General features: G+C 47.4%; 1 long non-coding RNA gene across 1 annotated transcript in view; it reads left to right on the forward strand.

Moving 5' to 3' along the window:
- The window catches only part of LOC115296871, a 233322-nt gene that overhangs the window by 147309 nt on the left and 66084 nt on the right, over positions 1 to 19929 (forward strand). The window contains exon 4 of the long non-coding RNA XR_003911105.1: positions 6325 to 6385. This is a non-coding gene — a long non-coding RNA (uncharacterized LOC115296871). The remainder of the gene's footprint in view (positions 1 to 6324; positions 6386 to 19929) is intronic.

A 19929-nucleotide genomic window follows, 5' to 3' on the forward strand; every position in this document is an offset into this window, starting at 1 on the left:
AGGAGCTGCAGTCTCTAACTCGGTGGGGGAGGCTGCACTGCACAGTCGGGGCCCTAAAGTGCAGAGCATAAAAAACATGCTGCCTTTCACCCTAAAAATAGCATCCTGCTCCTCCTGCTCCCTTCCCCGAGGCAGAGGGGCAGCTTTGCTCAGGCAGTGACTGCGACTTCTGGGATTCTAAGATCCTGTTGGGTTGCTGATTTTGTTTCCTCTTCCGGTTAGCCTTTTGGCCTTTCATACAATAAACTTATGCTAACTGCTTGAAGAATCAGTAAGGTGTGTGGACACTATCTTTGAAAAGTTGACATGGTGCATTTTGGCAATTCAAGAATGTTAAACATTGAGTGTAAGGTATTGTATGTATTACCTTATTACACTGTATATACTACCCCTTGAGACCATTGGAAATCCTACACACACACACACACACACACACACACACATACACACACAAAATCACAGATGCCCAAGAAAGCATCAAGCTAGGAGAAGCATCTTCCTGAAGACAGTCTCTTATGCAGTTGGTTGATAGGGTGGTAGGGCAGCCATTTGTATAACCCAAGTAGGATCCTAATAGTGGATGAACCTGGTAAGATGTCACACTTAGCAGCTATTTATCTAAAGGCAAAATATAGGGGCACCTGGGTGGCTCAGTCGATTGGGCATCTGAGTTTGGCTCAGGTCATGATCTTCATGGTTCGTGAGTTCGAGCCCCATGTCTGTGCTGACAGCTCAGAACCTAGAGCCTTCTTCGGATTCTGTGTCTCCCTCACTCTCTGCCCCTCCCCCATTTACACTCTATCTCTCTCTCTCTCTCAAAAATAAACATTAACATTTTTAAAAATAAAGGCAAATATATCATCTTTGTCGCATCTTGTAGACTCTTACTGCCCCTACTGAAATGTGTCAGTGAAGTGATAGGCATTGGTTGTAATGGTGCTGATGTACTAAGAACTCTGTGGTCCTTTTTCTTTCCTTTTTGAGAAGCTAAGTTTCCTCTTTTTTTTTCTCCCCCGCTCCATAAACCTATAATCAGTATTTCTCTCCCAGATCTGGTACTCTAACCTAGAGTGATTTTAATTACTCTCCTTGAAAAACATTCCCCAAATACTATCTCCCTCTTTAGTTACAGGCTTTGCCATTGAGGTTAGATCTCTTGGGAGGGTCTTTTTGCAAATGATTTTCTTCCATCAATACAAGGGCAGTGTGTTTTTATTTTTATATTTGTATGTTTTTACTTCCTAAGAGCAGATCTCCACTGCATTCCTTCATGTGCATTTACCATTATCTGTCCAATTTGAAGATAAGTTTTGGAATTCAGATCTTGCCCTGTGAAATACTAGTGACTTCTCAGAACAACTTGGGGTCATTCGTGCATGCCTTCTTATTTATGGCCCAATGAGAATTCATCCATTTCTGCACACTGTGAACGTCTGCCATACACATCGGGCACTAGGCTAGGTGTCGGGAAAACAGAAATATGTGAGGCAAATTCCAGGCTTTCAGAGCTGGGCTGCGAGTTAGTGGGGGCGATGTGTACCCACAAACATGTATCATGGAGTATGGAATGTGCTCCTTGCAGAGCAAGCATTAAGTCTGGGGAAATCTGTAAGCTCGCTTACATGTTTAAATTGAGTTAGACCATGAATAAATTTACCAGATGAGAAACACATAAATATTATTTTTATTGTTACTCCACGGTAATAAATGGAAAAATTGAACGAACTAAAATGCGTCTATTGTAACCAGCGGCCCCCAGGAAGGCCAGGGCTCTGGCACCGCACTTGTTCCTGCATATTCTTTGTGTTTGGGTCATTAACATTGCGTTGAGGTCAGATGAGAGTGCGCTCCATCTGCCACGCTTTGATAAGGAAAGTAAAATGCTGATGGAGATCATTTAAGATCGTCTCTATGCTGTTGATTGCATGCTTGTGGCTCATAATCAGAATGATGCAAAGTAATTGTTAGACCAACTTGCCAAGGCTACATTTTGTGTCGCTGCAACTGTCAGCACTTTGGTCCTGCTGTTCTGCCTGGAGAATGCTTGTCTAGCACCTGTTGGACGAGTAGAGCACTGCTCACCACTCCATGTCCTGGATAACTTTTGTCTGGGCATCCTTGCTTGCTACCTCCGTAAAACAACCCGAGGGGCCCCTGGGTGGCCCAGTCGGTTAAGGATCCAAGTTTGGCTCAGGTCATGATCTCACAGTTCATGAGTTCGAGCCCCGTGTCAGGCTCTGTGCGGACGGCTTGGAGCCTGGAGCCTGCTTCAGATTCTGTGTCTTCCTCCCTCCCTCCCTCCCTCTCTCTTTGTCTCCCTCTCTCTCTCTCTTTCTTTCTCTGCCCCTCCCCTGCTCATGATCTGTCCCTCTCAAAAATAAACAGTAAGAAATTAAAGAAAAATACCAACTCGAAAGAAGAGTTTTTGCTTATTTGGTGAAAACAAGTGCTTTTTTTGTGTATGTTTCACAGAAAGCTGTTGCATTGCAGCTTTCCTATAAAAATCCACATGCATGGTGTCAGGATACTCCTCTCTCTTCTCTGACTGTGAAACCCAGTCAGACCTCGCTTTGAATTCTTGTCAGTTACTGGCTCAGTGATCTTGGATAGGTTATTGTCATGAACTTTGTTGTCCTCATCTGAACAGTGGGGCTGATGGAACTTATGTTCCAGAGATTTTGTCAGGATGAGAGATAACAGATGAAATCTTGTCAGCTCAAAAGAGCCACTCAGTACGTGCTTCTAGCTAATATTAAGGAATCCAGTGTGGTCGTCCAGGATGATGCTGCTTGACTATACAATAAGAAGACAAATAGTTCCAAAGTCAGTAGTCCAAAAATAGATTGTAAGTATGGAGCATAAAGCATTCGCACAGTTTTCTTGGCTAGATCTTCGTTGCCAGAGACATACAATTGGACTAAGATGTTAGAATATAAGGTACAGTTTTCCGTGTCTCTACAGGCCGGGTGTACAGACTGAGTAGGGTATTGGGCCACCCCATGTGCACCATCAGAATATAGGAAGGACCCTTTGAAAGCAAATTTAAGAAGGTGCATCATTTAGCCTTGACACCATAGAAGAGACACCTCATAGCATACAGTGTGGTCCGACCATCTGGTTCTTCCTCATGGAGAAAGCATGGACAGCAAGTGAGTGAAGCAAAGTAAAATCTCTATTCCTAGAAGATATTCACTGCCAGATCCAGAGACAGCTCACTGGCTCCTGAATTTTACCATCAAAGATCTGTTGAGAGTAGCTTAGTCCATATTCTGTGATAGAAAGTCTCTAATGTGAGCTGTTGAGAAATTTCTCAGATTCCATCCAGGCTAAAAGTTAAGATCTGCATTCTTACCTCCTAATGTTGACTCTTGCATGTGGTCAAAATGGAACAGAAGTCTTTTCCAAGAGCAGGACTCCTTCACAGACCGTCACCTTCCCTAAAAATTGCATTAGCTGAACAAGGGATGGATGAGGTTTGGGGAACTTTTGTTGGAAGGTAGAATGCAAAGTGGCTAGCGCCTGTTCATTGGCTGTTCCAGAAACCGAACAGTGATGTTTCTCTGCTTTGTTTCTCCATGTTTGGTCTCTCTGGGATTTTCCAGTTGGTGTCAGAGCTGGCATTTCTCTGCTGCTACAGCTAAGTCTTGTCTTTCTCTGCTGCTCCCTGCCAGTCCCCCACGTCCCTCCTGCTTGTCCGAGCAATGCTGGCGATCCTTAGAAGGGTTGATTCCATAAACAACCGGAGGAGGAATTAGCTCCGTACTCTTTGCGGATTGCTGGACACATCCACTCCCCGAGCCTCTCCCCAAAAGCGGTATTTTCCTAAAATGTTGCTAGTCAGTCACATTTCGAGGTATGGCACGATTTTCTCAATCAGGGACAAGAATGTGTCATGCTACTCAAGAAAAACTGCATCACATATGTTTTACCAAATCAACCATTCCCTTTAAGAAGGAAACTAGATTAGAAATAGGGAGACTGAGGAGTGCCTCAGTCTGAGGCACTGAGGGTGGCCCAGTCAGTTAAGTATCCGACTTCGGCTCAGGTCATGATCTCATGGTTCATAGGTTCAAGCCCTGTGTCAGGGTCTGTGCTGACAGCTCAGCCTGGAGCCTGCTTCGGATTCTGTGCCTCCCTCTCTCTCTCTCTCTGCCTCTCCCCCACTTATGCTCTGTTTCTGTCTCAAAAATAAACATAAAAAATATTTTTAAAGGGAAATACTGAGGCTGCACAAATATCCTACCTCTGGAGGTTTTCTAAATATAGTAAACTCTGATTGTTTTTCATGTTTTGAGGTTTATGAAATGTGATTATAATTTTTTTAATGTTTATTTATGAGAGAGAGAGAGACAGAGCATAAGTAGGGGAGAGGCAGAGACCGAGAGAGAGAGAGAGAGAGAGACAGAATCGGAAGCAGACTCCAGGCTCTGAGCTGTCAGCACAGAGCCCAACACGGGGCTCCACCTTTCAAACTGTGAGATCGTGACCTGAGCTGAAGTCAGATGCTTAACCAACTGAGCCACCCAGGTGCCCTGCGATTATCATTTTTTTTTTGCGATTATCATTTTTAAGGTCACTCAAGGATTACAATTTTCAGTTTACCTTTCTATCACAAAGTAACTTTACCATCATCACACTGAAACCAGGACACAGGTAGGGATTTCACAGCTGGAGCAGACATCTCTATCTGCCACTGGCCCCTGGCTTTAAAGTTTTGTCCCCTCCCAGTAGGTTGGAAACTCGCTGAATATTGTCATTTGTGATATTCCCTGTCGTGTTACTGCCGGGTTGTATTCTTCTCAAGGACCCCCACTCAAGTCCAAGTTTTTTGTTGTTAAGACTTATGATATTTATACTGTCTGCCTTTCTCCACCTTGACAAAAATGTAAAAGAAACCCCCCCCCCACCGGCTTACTACCACAGGTGGTACCACATTTCTCATAAGTGTGGGGCACTTTGGTAGACTCTACATTCAGCAACTGTTTGTTGAGTGGTTCATCCTTACCATGCAGTACTCCTGTAGTTCTATAAAAATTCTGTTGGCGGGGCACCTGGGTGGCTCAGTCAGCTAAGCATCTGACACTTGATCTCAGCTCAGGTCTTGATCTTAGGGTTGTGAGTATGAGCCCTGTATTGGGCTCCACAGTGGGTGTGAAGCCTACTTCAAAACAAAAATTTTTAAATCGAAACATGAAAAAGAATTATGGTGGGGATGGACTTACTGATATTAAAAGAGGTTTGTAATAGAATACGTAAAGTATTAGACTGCAAAGCAAAGTGAATACTATCATAGGATGCTATGACTAAATGATGGGTATGTATATAATCTTATTTATTTAAGTGTATGTATAATTCTGTGTACTTGAGTTCCGGAGAGAGCCTGGAGCCTTAGAAGCCAAAATATTCTTCGCGGTTGTTAGTTGGACCTGCTGATTTGTTTCCTTTGGGCTGTTTCCTCATGTATGTTATCTAATTGTTCCCGGTGAATGTTTTCCTTTGCTCTCATCTGTCTCATCTAGTTTTGAGGGGCTGCAGAGAAAGAGAATGCAATACAAGTCCTCACATTTTGATAAGTTATGAAATTACGAAAATCTCTTCCATGTCTTCTGGACTGTTGCAGACACAGAATCGCATTGTGTCACGTGGTGTCAAACCGTTTTCTTTTACCTAAGCGCCTTTGCATCCCAGGCACCCACCAACAGCTGTGGTGGGGCAGGGGTGTGGGGAGAGGGCATGGGGCGGTTATGGGGTACACTTAATAAGGTCCCGTCAGTTGGCCCCACAGTGGGACTACAGACGCATTTTAACAGATCCACCTGAAAAATAATTTCCCGGGTACCACCATATACTCTCCTTTATCATAAGCTTCCTGCGTTTTGTGATAAAGGAATCACGCACAGGGCGCCTGGGTGGCTCAGTCCTTTTAGCATCTGACTTCGGCTCAGGTCATCATCTCACAGTTCGTGGGTTCAAAACCCCTGTCTGGCTGGCTGCTGTCAGCTCAGAGCCTGCTTGGGATATTCTGCTCCCCTCTCCCCTTCTCTCCGCCCCTTCCCTGCTTTCACTTTCTCTCTGAAAATTGAATCTTAAACAGAATCATGCTCGCGATTACTTTCTGCATGTTAAATGTTGAAAGCTCTGTTTTCAAAATCCGTGTGGTCGCCCAAACAGGGGGACAGCCACCAGCCTTCAGCACTTACCGTGCACTCAGGACGTGCCAAAGTGCGGGGAGTCGGGGTTTTTTATAATCTCTAGGTCTGCACACCTGCGCTGACCTCAAATGTAGACTTCATGTTGTTCATTTAAAATCTTTTCCTTTTTCAGTTTTCCAAAGAAGTTAGTCCTTTTCCGCGGTGACAAGAAACCAGGCCGCCGTTTTCATAGGGTGAGTGATCCTCTGACTCTTTTATATGTTTTTACTTTATCTTTCGTGTCGTTATGTTTTCACACCAAAACTATATCTCGTTATTGTGATGCTCCAGGAAAAACTGCTTCGTAGCTCACGTTCTCTAGGAATTTTTCCTACTCGGAACTAAAAGGTGCAAATCTCTTCCCTTCAGAAGGGCAGGCCCCTCTCTTGTATCTTTCTGCTGTTTCTTTTTGCCAAACGCATGTTTTGCCTCTCATGAATGATTCCCATCATCACTGTTACCCTGTGCAGCTCCCAGAGAGGATAAGGGAGAAGGTTCTTTTTTTTTTCTGTGACGGGTGCACAGAACTATGGCCGCGGGCAAGGAAGAGCAGCAGTTGCGTTCCGGTGACTCACCGTTTCATGAGTGTCATGACAGAGAGTAACAGGATGTGAACAATAAATGGGACCTTAGAGCCCACCTGGCAAAGCCCCCATGTCCAGATGGGGGAGCTGAGGCCCCGAGGGCTTTGCACCCTCTGTCCGGGACTTCACAGACAGTAGAACTGGAAGGATGAGATGCACTTGACTCCCAGCTGCGAGGTGCTCCCTCCTGCTTCCCCCTTCCTCCCCCACCTGACCCCATGTGACAGAGCTCCGTCTTTGGAATCTTCTGAGGCTACAAAGCCGAGGGTGGTTGGACTGATGATATCCCACTAAGGCACCTATCAAGAGGGATGCTGTTTAACTATTTAACTTTCTAGGAATCTTACCCGGCTGCTACCAAGAGGGGCTGGCCAAGTGGGCATACCCAGCCCCACCCCCACCCCGGGCGGGACTCCGCACTTGCAGAGTAATGCCTAACAAGGTCCTGATCGTACAGTACAGATTTGGGCTGCAGGCATAGGCACTTCCGGAGAACCACTTCTTCATTAAAAAAAAAAAAAAAAAAGGTACTGTTTTTCACCGGAGAGTGCGGTTGTGGAGTACCATGGAGACAGGAGGGAGACAGTGATCGTGCTCTGGAACCACAGGAGGTGGGCTCACCTGGGGTCCTTGTAAGGGTGCCTGAGCGAGAGCTGGCTGTGGTTCACTGGGGTCGCAGAGCAAAAGCGCTTATTTCCAAAGCATCCAAAGTGGGGCGGTCCAAGCGCAGTATTGAGAACCTGGTCTATCCTTTCATCCCACGTGGCAACTGAATCACCTCATCTTAACGAGTGGGAGGTTCTCTTCTGCTGTAACTGGACTCACCATTGAGGAACTCGATGGCTTCGTGTCAGGGGACAGAGATAGTTTGGTCTCTAAGGGAATTGGGAACATGGCTTTGCTACTTGACTGGCGATCATCTGCTTCTGACCCTAATATTGACCCTCCTGTCCTGTCCCCAGATGCACAGAGTGCCGAAATGTGTACCTGTTAGAGGTCGAAACTTGAAAGTTTCCATACTCCCCTCTTATCCGAGAAAAGCACAACAGGTTTATCCCCAGAGCACACACCACCTGTATCCTGTGGGGAGGTTAGCTCTCCCGCTCCCTGGAGAATTCAAGGGTCTCTGTGGGATCAAGAGATGGATAAGCCTAGGGGCGCCTGGGCGGCTCAGTCAGTTAAGCATCCGATTTTGGCTCACATCATGATCTCACGATTCATGGGTTCAAGCCCCGCATCGGGTTCTGTGCTGACAGCTCAGAGCCTGGAGCCTGTTTCCAGTTCTGTGTCTCCCTTTCTCTCTCTGCCCCTCCCTGGCTCATGTTCTGTCTCTCTCTCAAAAATAAACATTAGAAAAAAAGACATGGAAAAGACTAAAATAGAAGTCAGTTTAGGGGCCTCAGCAATGTGGGAAAGGGCCTGCTTTGTCCTATTCATTTAGTAAAAAAATAAGAAAAGAAAAAAAACTGGAAGAGAGGCCTGAAGCAAGAAAGGTAAAGTCAGGGCGGGGCCGACCCCTTAAACGGCTCAGTTCCCACTAGGGCCAGGAGTAGTTTGAAGTTGACAATCAGGAGGCGTCAGATCCTTACCCCAAATCCTGCCGCCTGTTGACTTTCACCAGTTGCACGGAAATTTAACAGAAACCGAAGCCATGCATTTCTTGCTTAAAAAGCAGCTTGGGGCCGGTCCCCACGCTTCGGGTTTGCACCACGGAAGCCCACATGCCACGTGCACATGCACCTTGTAGAACACGCATGGCTGGACGCCGTGTCGCAGGACACGGAGGGCTGGCTCTCGACAAGACACTGCTATTTCCTAGCTGGGGCAGTGCTGTCCGTTGATGGTGTCCCTTTAAGGGAAATCTAGGGAAACGCGCTCGCCAGCGATGTGATTTTCTTTGCCAGAGGCCAAGTCGCTGTGGCATGTGTTGGTTCCATAGCAACATGTGTGTGCAGCCAGAAAAAATATAATGACTGTGGCAGCCGGTGTATCCCGAGGCAGGGTGAGCACCGCCCAGATGCCCCTCTCAATCCCCCCCTCCCTCCTCATCCTGGCCGGCTGTCCGCCTCCCTCGGAGCGTGAGGACTCCGTGACTATTGCTAACTGTCCCTGCTGTTAACACTTGCCTACTCAGGGCAAGCTCGGGACCTGACGAGGGAAGAGACAGTGTCTGTAGTGAACTTCTGCAGGCCTGATGGTGTGGGCCGAGCTGGCAGAACCTCACCGCCTTCACACACCCAAGTAGGTGGAGAGTCTGTGCTTTGCGTCGTCGCGGTGGCCCGGTCCGCACGGCACAGCGGGCAGAGCGTTTCCTGTAGGTTGCGGTCAAGGGCTTCTGGCTGGAAAGTGTGAAATCTAGGGAAACAGAGGACCCTTTTAATGTGCTCCTCAGATTCAGGAGACACTTTCCAGGGTAGAGTGCAATGATGCCAGGATGCCAGGCTCAGTGGGGCTACATGAAGTCCAGGACACATTGCTGATTTTCTAGCAGCTTCTACCAGAGGTGTGGTTCTCCAGCATGTGTCATTGAGGCTTTACCATTTCTCTGATGTTTCCCTATCTATGAACTTCCCCCATGAAGGGTGCCTGGGGGGCTCGGTCAGTGCAGTGTCCCAGTTTGGCTCAGGTCATGATCTCACAGTTCATGGGTTCAAGCCCCGCGCCGGGCTCTGTGCTGACAGCTCAGAGCCTGGAGTCTGCTTCAGATTCTGTGTCTCCCTCTCTCTCTGCCCCTCCCCTGCTCACGCTCTGTGTATGTCTCTCTCTCAAATATAAATAAAGATTAAAAAAATAATAATGTAGAACTCCTCTATGAAACCATTGTAATCACTCTTGATTTCTACAAATGTTCCTTTCCCCTGAGCTCCTGAAGCATAAAAATCTTTCCCACCTATTTGACAGGTGTCTTGTATTTCCTTTTTTGATGCATAATGCTTTGGTGGTCTGAGCAGTCTTTTGGGATAGACGGTAGGGCATTCAAGGTCAGGAATCATTTATCTTATTCTTTGCCTTTTTTCCTCTCTTCTTTTTTTTCTAACTCTCTTTCTCTCTTCCTCTCTCTCTTTCTTTCATTCTTCCTTTCTTTCTTGCTTTCCTTCCCACTTTCCCTCTTTCCTTCTTTTCTTTCTTCCATTTTCCCTAATGCTCAGATCTGAGCCCTGCAGATAGTAGCCAGGCCAGGAATATTTCCTCCTGATAACATTCGAGTCCCATCCTGTCTCATAAGGAAGTTGTCGAGCAAGTGTGCAAATACGTTGGAAGTGCTTTTAAATTGTTCGGAGAAAAAGATAAATTCAAGGAATTCTTTTTCTAGCGTGGTTGTAAAAAAAACGTGTAGCTAGGCAGTCAGAAGGTAAGACTATCTAAGGATTTCACATTTCCTCCTCTTCCTCCTTGTGTCTGCCGCCCATGGAGAGGGTGCCTGGGGTTTGACACTGGCCCAGAAATCATCCCTGTTCTCACCCCATCCCCCAATATTTGCTACTTCTATCGAATTTGCCTTATTATTCCATTCGGGGAAGACTTCTCAGCTGCACCCCTGACAGTGTCTTTGGAGCTATTAAGTAAAAGGTTTGAAAGACTTCTTCATTACGGTGACAGGTTTGATAGATTGGAATAGTGGTTCCTAATTCAGTTTTGAGGTCTGTTGAGGGAGGGGAGGTTTTTGTCAGATAAAAACTTTTATCTTCGCAAGAGTGCTCTTCCCCTTCCCAAGTTCTGAGACAGCAGAGAAACGAGACAAGCGTAATAGGGCAGACGGAGGCCAACACACACCCACATCACCACTGACAGGGAACGGAGTTCGAAGCTGTGTCAGGCTGAGAGCCAAACACGGGCTTCCTGCTCCCTTGTCCCCAGTCTGGTCTAGAACAGTCCACCTGCAGGAAGGTTTTAAGCCTGTGGGCCCCTGTCTGTGTGACAGAGGAAAGAAAACGTGCTCAAAATTTTGAGTCTACTCAGTGGTAGAGGAAGTCCGGTCAGTGGGGCGACAGGAGGCTCCGGGGGAAATCCGCACGGAGGACAGAGGGGCAGCTCTGCTCCGGCTCTGCTCACACCGCTCACGCGCTGCACCTTATTCTCGGGACAAACCATCCCCAGCCTTGCTCCACACACCATAGCCCCTGTGTTTTCTCCACAGCTCTTTGATTTACAGACTCATTTCCTGGGTTTCGTGTTCATCTCCTGTTAGAATGTTAGCTCGCTCAGCGCAAAAGCCCATAAGTAACATCACCCACTGTATCCCAGTACTTAAAAAACTAGGCCACGTACATAGGTGGCATTTAATAAATGCAGGTTACGTGAATCCGTGTTGTCTAATGCGTCTTCCCATGTGCCCTCTCTTGCCTGGCAAACACCTGTTCATACCAGAAGGCTTGGTCTGGCTGGGGTGCTCTCTGCAGAGCCCTTCCTGGCTTCTCTTCTTCCAAGGGGAAGGAGCACCTTCTTGGTCGTAGCCCACCAGTGGCCAGCAGTTGCACACACATGTGCATGTGCCTGTGCGTCCGTGCGTGTGTGTGTGGCAGCATTTGCTGTGTGAGCATGTGCATTTAGTTATTCTCTCTCTCTCTCTTTTTCTCTCTGGCTCTTGGACCCTTCAGTCCACTTATTTGCTGGTATATTTATTACCGTTACTAGATTCTAAACTCCTTGGGGACTGGACAGCCTCTTGTTCTTAGTCATCCTTGTCCCTGTAACATCGGCCACATAGTAGGTGCTCAGTAAATAATCATATTAGCATTCAGAATACTTACAGACTGCCAGGAACGGCTGGATCCTACACCTGACAACCACTTTTGAAGCACCTTATCTGTGTTAACTTATATGATTCTTACAACCCCTTTACAAGGTACATTTTTTTACATTTATTTATTTTGAGAGACAGAGAGAGAAAGTGCGTGAACATGAATTGGAGGGACACAGAGAGAGAGAGAGAGAGAGAGAGAGAGAGAGAGAGAGAGAATCCCAAGCAAGCTCCATGCTGTCTGCTTGGAACCTGATGCGGAGCTCAATTCCATGAACCTTGAGATTATGACCTGAGCCAAAATCAAGAGTCAGAAGCTTAACGGACTGAGCCACCCAGTTGCCGTGAGATACATTTTTAACTCCTGCCTTGCAGAGGGGCAGACAGAGGGCACACAAATAGATGACGTGACTACCAAGGCTCTCACAACTAGTCTGATTCCATAGCTGTTCTCTGCTGACTCTCAGAGAATGACTGTGTCACTGAGCAAATGAGAATCCTAGAAGCCCAGACCTGGCTCACGTGACAGGGCCACAGACACTGGGGTCAACAAAATAAGTGAGCAAGAAACGATCCGCAGGCGACCTGTGATTAGCCATGATTCACATAGGATCCTGAGGCCAGGGCTGAAGTAAATCCACACACGAATCCCTAAAGTCTTACCATAGCTTAGTTCGTAATGATCCATGCCAGCATGGTGGTATTGGTTAATGAAAATAAACAGTTGCCATTATATTTTGGGAATTACTTCCTATATTAGGGAAAATATGAAGTCATCAGTCATGAGTTAAACAGTCGCTGTGTGTAAGTCTTATGACCAAATTTGGGGGGAAATGGTGGGAGTGTGAGCTGGAGGGTAAAGAGGAGAGTGTAAACCAGGGTCATGGTATATGGAAGGCTCCCACCTAGTTGGGAGGACAAGGCATGATCACTGGCAAAGTCAAGGAAATTTAAAGAAATACAGGGCGGCACCAAGGAGAATCATCACAAGGCATGTGTACTATTTGGTAACAGAGAAAATGGAAGCTTTGTATTAGTCAGTGTAGGACAGGGCTGAGCTGTGGGAAGAGTCAACCCTATAGTCTTCACAAGTTTAGCTCTCACTCCTACGGTGTCTGTGGTGGGTCTGGTGAGTCTCCAAGGCAAGTGTCCTCCAGGCATTGATCTGGTTGCCACCTGCTCTGATCTTTTTATACTCCCAGCTAGAGATTCCTTCGGGATCGCAGGGAAGAGGGAGAAGCTGGACATCTGCACCTGCAATGAAACACTTCAAAGCTTTGCCCTGGAAAGGACACGTGCCCCCTGCCGTGTTCAGGACACTGCCTTCAGTTTTTGTTACAGCTCATAGCATCCCAGCCCTCCGGTTCATTTTTGTCTCTCTCCCGCCCAGCGCACAGTAGGTGCTCCATGAACATTTGCAGGCTGAAAGAATGAGTGAGCATGGGAACGACCTATCGCTCACACCTGATGGTATTTATAGCAGTATGCCTAGGGCAGCCCCAAGAAGCCCAGACTTGGTCAAAGAGATTTACCAAACTTAAAAGTACATGAGTACAAGTCGCCACATAGCTCGCATTCATTATCCCCGGTGAACGGAACTTCACGAAGACCTGGGCAAGTTAAGTCCAGCTCTGCTGGCAGTTGGCCTCATGCCGAAGCCCCAGCTTTCCACACTACAGCCCCGTCTCTTAACCACATGGCTGTCTAACCGTCCACGGTGTGACTCCACAGTTCACGTGTTGTCTGGTGTCAGCCTGCCTTTCTCACCTTGTTCTTTTTTTAAATTTTTTTAAACTTGACTTATTTTTGAGAGACAGAGACAGAGATAGACACAGAGCATGAGCAGGGGAGGGGCACAGAGAGAGGGAGACACAGAATGGGAGGCAGGCTCCAGGCTCCAAGCTGTCAGCACAGAGTCCAACGCAGGGCTCGAACTCAGGAATGCAAGTTCATGACCTGAGTGAGCTGAGGTCGGACGCTTAACCGACTGAGCCACCCAGGCGCCACTTGCCTTGTTCTTCTTGAATGAGGTAGAGATCACTGCCCTTATTTAAAAATTAAGAAACGTAACAAGGCAGAAGTTAACCTGTCCGGTTGCTTTCGTCATTCCCACCCAGGTGTCTTTGACCACACTGTCTCTCTCCTGTACTGGGCTCACACCTTCACCTGCTGCCTGGGGTCCTGGTGGGTACATACCACCCAGCTCCAGGTCAACCAGGCCAGGGGGGAGGGGCTTCAGACAGGAGCAAAACATACACGGAGCTAAGCGTAGCATCTGAATGTGAAAAGTAAATTGGCAGCTGTATGTATGAATGAATACAGAATGGAGAGTTTATGGAAAGAAAGTTGGAAATTACTTTGGAAACATAGGTTGGTGGTCACAGTGCATGCGTCAGACCAAAGAATGGGTCTGTCAACCACATCTTGCTTCATGATAGTTGGTCAAGAGAACCCAGAATCCAAGGAGGCACCCATGATCATGGCCACTAACAAATCCTACAAAATGGTGCTTGTTTATTCCTGGAAGGGGGTAGGGGTGGTGGACAGGGAGGGGGCTGAGCCCTCTGCCCATCATTGTTTAAACATGAACAGGGCAGTGCTGCGGAGAGGGTCCTGAAGCAAGGGGTTGGTGGTCACTGGAGACTTTTCATCAGGCCGGTGATGTGACCAAACGTGTTTCAGCGAGATGAGTTTTACCGTGGTGTTCATGGCCCATGAGGTGGTGAGGAGGAAAGCAGACACAACGAGGGGGCCCGGTGAGGAGGGTATTACAGGCTGAGATCCGGAAACCTCATGTAGGAGCATAATGAAGGGACAGATTTGGGAGACACTGTAAAAAAGAGCTGACCAACACAGCATGGTCATTTGGACATGAGAAACAGGCTGTGGAAGGTGTCCTCACCTCTATAGTTTTGGACTTGTTTTAGTAACAGTGTCATTCTGTGAGTTGAGGCTTCCCGGGTAGAACCGGAACGTAGCCTCGGACCGACACGAGTCTCTATGAGTAACTGAGTATCATCGTCTTAACTCCAGCCTTACCAGTACCTTTTCCTTCCCTTTCCCCTCCCTCGCCGAAGTCTAGGCTTAAATCTTAAGTCAGCAGCAAACACAAGAGTGTTAGGCTGAAATTTCATCTCCATCCTGGCCCTCTAGTGGAGATAAAATGGTTGGAATGTGGGCCAGCAAAGTAAAATTCAATGTGTGGTTCTGCGTCTCACCCCCAATAAGAGGGGGCTCCTGGTCCACACCGGGAAACCTCTCTGGCACCCCTTGCTACCGGACACAGCCCCCCCTGGCTTTGGGAAATGAATTCTGTCCAGCTTTTGCACAGTTTTCTGAGCCTTACAAGGCCACTGTGCATCACTTTCTCAGTCCTTCTGGTCCAACAAGAGAGAGCCAGGCTTGATTTGAGAGACAGGAGAGTGAGTGTTGTCTGATGGCAGAGAGGAGGAAGGCGCTGCATGCCGCTGTCCCTGCCAGAGTTCACATCATCTTGCACAGGTGCAGGTGCCTAGTGGAGGACGGCCATCTAATGAGACAAGGTGAGGCTGGGTGCAGCCCACATGCAGAGACTTGTAGGTCGAAGGAGCCGGAGAAGAGTGCACGGGCTCCCGGGGCTTTAAGAGCCCATTACCCCTACGTCTCTTTTCCCTGAACATCGGCTGAAGCCAGATAAATGCTACCAGGGGAGAAGAGAACCCCTCTCACCTTGTCTTTTCTGTCCCTGCTCTCCATGTGGCTCTGTGAAGCAGGCACCTGTGGCCAGAGGTGCAGAAAGTGTAATAGGGTAGGAGGGCTTTAAAGTCTCTGTCTCTCCTGCCAATGCCCTTGGCCCTTCCGACGCTGCCCTTGTTGGTGAGACCCTCCTGCTTTCCTTGCTTCTGCCTTCTACAAAGCCCCTCCCCCTTCCTACATCTGGGCAAGGCATAGGGCCCACTGGGCATAGAAGACACTTGGCCTTCCCGATCTTTCCAGTGCCCCTTATGTACCCATAAATTCACCATAATTCATTAGACTGATCGGTAAGTAGGGTTCCTTTGGAGGAGCCAGATGATCAGCACCTCTGTTATCTTAGGGAGATGTGCGTATTTAGACAGAACGGCTAACGATTGATAGACTTCCGTATTGTGTTGCAGGAGAAGGTAGAGGCCGACTTTAATTTTGGTTCCCCTTCTTCTGTAGCTTCAAGGGTAGTTTCTCACTAGTACTAGAGACTTGAAACATTTTGAGTCTCCAGTGATTATCTATATTCTTTTGATGTACTGTGCATGGAAAGTAAAGCAGGAACGGGCTTCCGAGTAAGCTCACCAAAGCATCTTGGGGCTTTTGATCGCTTTCCATTAGCACGAACAGTTCCCTGTGTCCTGTCAGATTGCGTCTGAAAGGCCGTTCATTGTTTAACGAAGGTAAACATGTTGCTGGGTATTTAATATGCTGCCCCCAAGTCAGGAGCAGAAACATTCAGACATGAGATTAGATCTGTTGGCATAGAGGGGATTCTGAACACCCCACACGTTCCCCTCGCCATCGGCCACACCTTTGAAGTATGCTTGCACTAAAAGAACTGATGCCAAAGAGACACGTAACTTGAATCCGACAGGCCCCTCAACCGCATCGCTGCTGTGTGATGTTTGGCCAGAGCAACCCAAGTGGAAAAAGGACACGTGATCCCAGTCACTAACAAATTCCTAGAAAGTGATGCTTGCTGTGTACTTCCAGTTGGGTGCTGATGTTGATAGCAGGCACAGGGTCCAACCGCTGATGTTGATAGTGGGCACAGGGTCCAACCTGCTGTCTGCATCACTGTTGTCCACCGATGCTTCTGGCTTTGGTGCCCGCCCTCACTTGCAGGAGGGAAGGCATGGCCATTGCCCGTGGTGTCTGCAGACCCGGGGGCAGAACTCTGAGAAGGCAAATCGCGTGGCCAGCTGCATACATTCATCAGTTCATTCTGGTCCTCTTGGCTTTTTTGACATATTGGGAAGAAGAAAAAAAGCTTGCATTCTAAACTTGTTTCTATCTTAAAAGAGAGTGCCTCTCAAATGCTTAGAACTTGGAAGTGCTGTGTTGTGTGGGTTTTTTTTTTTTTTGGTGGGGCAGGAGGGTTTGTTTTTCATTTCGTATGTGAAAAACGGGTGTGCCAACTTCATCCTCAGAGTGTGGAGTGCAGGCTCCTAGCCGAGAGGACAGTAAACATAACGCTTGCTTTGTTGGCCATTTAAAATGCACTCCTTTCCGTAGAGTCGAGAGGTGAGTGGGGATGTTCCTGTTTTCCCATTCTGCTATTTCCTGGTGCTGTGAGCAGAACACATTCCGCAGCTCCAAAGCATTTTGAGCGAATGGTGTCTTCTGCAGGAGCTATTTACAGGTTCTCAAACAAATGGTGCTTTCTGAGGAAGGAGAAGAATGTATGAAAACTCTGTGGTAAAGCCTCTTGTGTGAGGCGTGGGGGCAGAGCTTCTGGGGAGCTGGCTGTGAGGGGAAGGGCATCCTTGCCGCACTGAGGCCCAGTGGAAGGCGGCCCTCCTGGGCTGTGCGGCCAGCTATACCACCTGGCTGCCTCAGGGCACCCCGCTTGGTGATGAAACCCCAGAGTTTGCACAGAGACTAGAGGGACATGGTGAAGAACAAGATGGAGGAGAAGTCAGAGCCTCGTGCTTAGAGCTCTCGGTGCAGGAGGAAGCCAGGCTCCTTGGGAGGCTCACCCTGAGGCCTCCACCGGACATGCCCACTTGTCACCGCTTCCCCTCAGAGCAAGCCCTGTTGCCTACAGGCCTCCTGTGGCTCTGACCCCTACTCCCTGGGAAGCACTTTTGCAGGAAGGTCAGCCTGCACGTCTGAGAATGGGAGTAAACAGTCCTGAGAACGAGGCGGAAGTTGCATGCCTTTTGGTTGTTGCTGCTGAGGTGGTTCCGAGGGAGGAGGGAGCCCCAGAAGGTTGTAGACAGCTGAAGAGTGGAAGCAGCCCCTGCAGGCCTACTGCGTGCTCCAAGTCAAGCTTATTCACCTCAGCATCTGTTGTGTTAAAAGACAAACAAGATTAGGTGTTTCGTCCGTGTTGCTGAAGTTGTGAGCTCCCTGCCCATTTAGGAGGGGGGTGCGGAAGATGGAGATGGCACCCTGTTACTTGCACAAGCAAAATAACCTGGAGTCAGGAGAGTTGTATCCGCGTTGTTGCGCCCTCTAGCGGCCAGCATGGTGCCCTTTTAGAAGGCCTCTTCCTGCTACCGCAACATCCCAAATCCTCCTGGAATGAAAAGCCCACTTCACAGTGGTTGTGTCCCCTTAAGTCTGTTTCCTGACTGTGATTTGTCTATCGTGTAGGGTAAATAAATCCCAAGCTTTATTAACAGAGCAGAGAGAGGAATGCTATCACTCCGTCAAATTAGGGCACATCTTGCTCTAGCACATCTGAATTCTACACCTATTGGACATGACCCAGGCATCCAAAACTTTGATGTAACTATTTTCACAGCCAACCAATGCGTTCCAGGAGGAGAATTACGCCGCTGGCAGTAGTCGTGGGCCAGCCCCGTGCTGGCTTTCCAGTCACAAATAGACACGCTGCTTTGTAAAACTGCAAAATGTCCTCAGCCATTTAGTTGGCCAACACAAAATTTGTTTGCCTTCCTCAGGAGGTTGATATCATTAACTGTCTGCTGTCTGTATAGCTTTGATATGGCTTTATGTAGGGAAAGCATTAGTCACTCACAATTATTTTTGGAATGAATTATGTAAATCATGTTTTGGTTTTGATACTTTGTTTTTCCAGTCAATTCAACCAGTGCAACAGCTACTGAGGGGTGCTTGTGAGCTTGGTCAAATACATAGGAATCGCCTAGAATCTTAGGAAATGCAGCTTATGACTCTTACTGGTCTGAAGTGGAGTCCAAGATCCTGCATTTCTAAAACAGTACCAGATAATACCAGTGATGCTGGTTCAGGGACCACGCTTGGAATAACCAAGTACTAGGTGAATAACAGGATGATCCATGGTGTGGGCAGACCATCTGTGTCCTCAAAGGGACTGGAAAAAGTTTGCAAGTAATTATGGCCTTAAGACAGAATGTGAGAACATGTATGATAGCATCAAAAACATGCTTCCTGTGAGCACTTCTTATGGGGAAGATCAGGAAAATCTTTATAGAGGTGATTTTGAAATTGGACTTGAGATTTGGGTTACTTTTTGACTCCTTTGGGCAGATGAGCCAAAAGGCATAGATTCTGGAAAATGAAGAAGAATGTGTGGGGAGTGAAGAAGCAGCCCATCTGCCCGCAATGGGGGGGAGCATGAGACACAGTTGGAAAGGTAGGTTGAAGGCCTAGTGTGGACCATCAGGTGGTCTTGGATGAAAAGTTCTGGACTTGATTCAGGAAGGAAAGAGGAGCCAACAACAAGGGATTTTGAAACAAGAAGATAAATTGATTGAAGCTAAAGATGAATCTGGCACATGTATCCAGGATAGACTGGAGCGGGAAGTGATGTCATTTTCCAGACAGGAAGGGAAAGGACAGACAGCATGATGAATATACGGAGAGTAGAGAGGGTGTGGAGAGAGGGCGATCAGAAGGCTCCCAGGAAGACAGCAGGGTTCCATTCCTGGATGGTTAGAAGGATGGCTGCACAATGACCATAAGTGGGAAGGTCAGATGAGATTGCACACATTTGAGCAGAAAAACGACCTGGGTGAACACGCTAGTGTCACTTCCAAGAGGCTTTCCTTGTCTGTCCTTTCTCAGATGGCACCCATCCTTCTTACCCTGCTTTACTCTTTTCATAACCATTTGCGCGGACATTATTCTCTCTAAATTTCTTTGTGCCATTTGGCTGCCAAGGACCTTCTCCTCTACTGGAAGAAACAGGTGATAAACAGGAACATAAATAAATATAATTAGAAAGGAAGGAGAGAGAATAGTCACACATGAGAAAGAAGGGTAGAGGGATGGATCTGCTTTAGATCACGTGGTTAAAGAAAGGCTCTCAGTGTGGTTTTGATTTGTGTTTCCCTGATGATGAGTGATGTTGAGCATCATTTCAGATGCCTGTAGGCCATCTGGATGTCCTCTTTGGAGAAGTGTCTGTTCATGTCTTCTGCCCATTTCTTCACTGGGTTATTTTTTTTTTGTGGGTGTGAAGTTTGATGAGTTCCTTGTATATTTTAGATACTAGCCCTTTATCTGATATGTCATTTGCAACTATCTTTTCCCATTCTGTTGGTTGCCTATTAGTTTTCTTGATTGTTTCCTTTGCAGTGCAGAAGCTTTTTATCTTGATGTAGTCCCAAGAGTTCAGTTTTGTTTTCATTTCCCTTGCCTTTGGGGATGTGTCGAGTAGGAAATTGCTGCAGTGGAGGTCTAGGAGGTTTTTTCCTACTTTCTCCTCGATGGTTTTGATGGTTTCCTGTCTCACATT

Source organism: Suricata suricatta, chromosome 7 (assembly GCF_006229205.1).
Source record: "Suricata suricatta isolate VVHF042 chromosome 7, meerkat_22Aug2017_6uvM2_HiC, whole genome shotgun sequence".
In the NCBI taxonomy this organism is placed as follows: Eukaryota; Metazoa; Chordata; class Mammalia; order Carnivora; family Herpestidae; genus Suricata; species Suricata suricatta.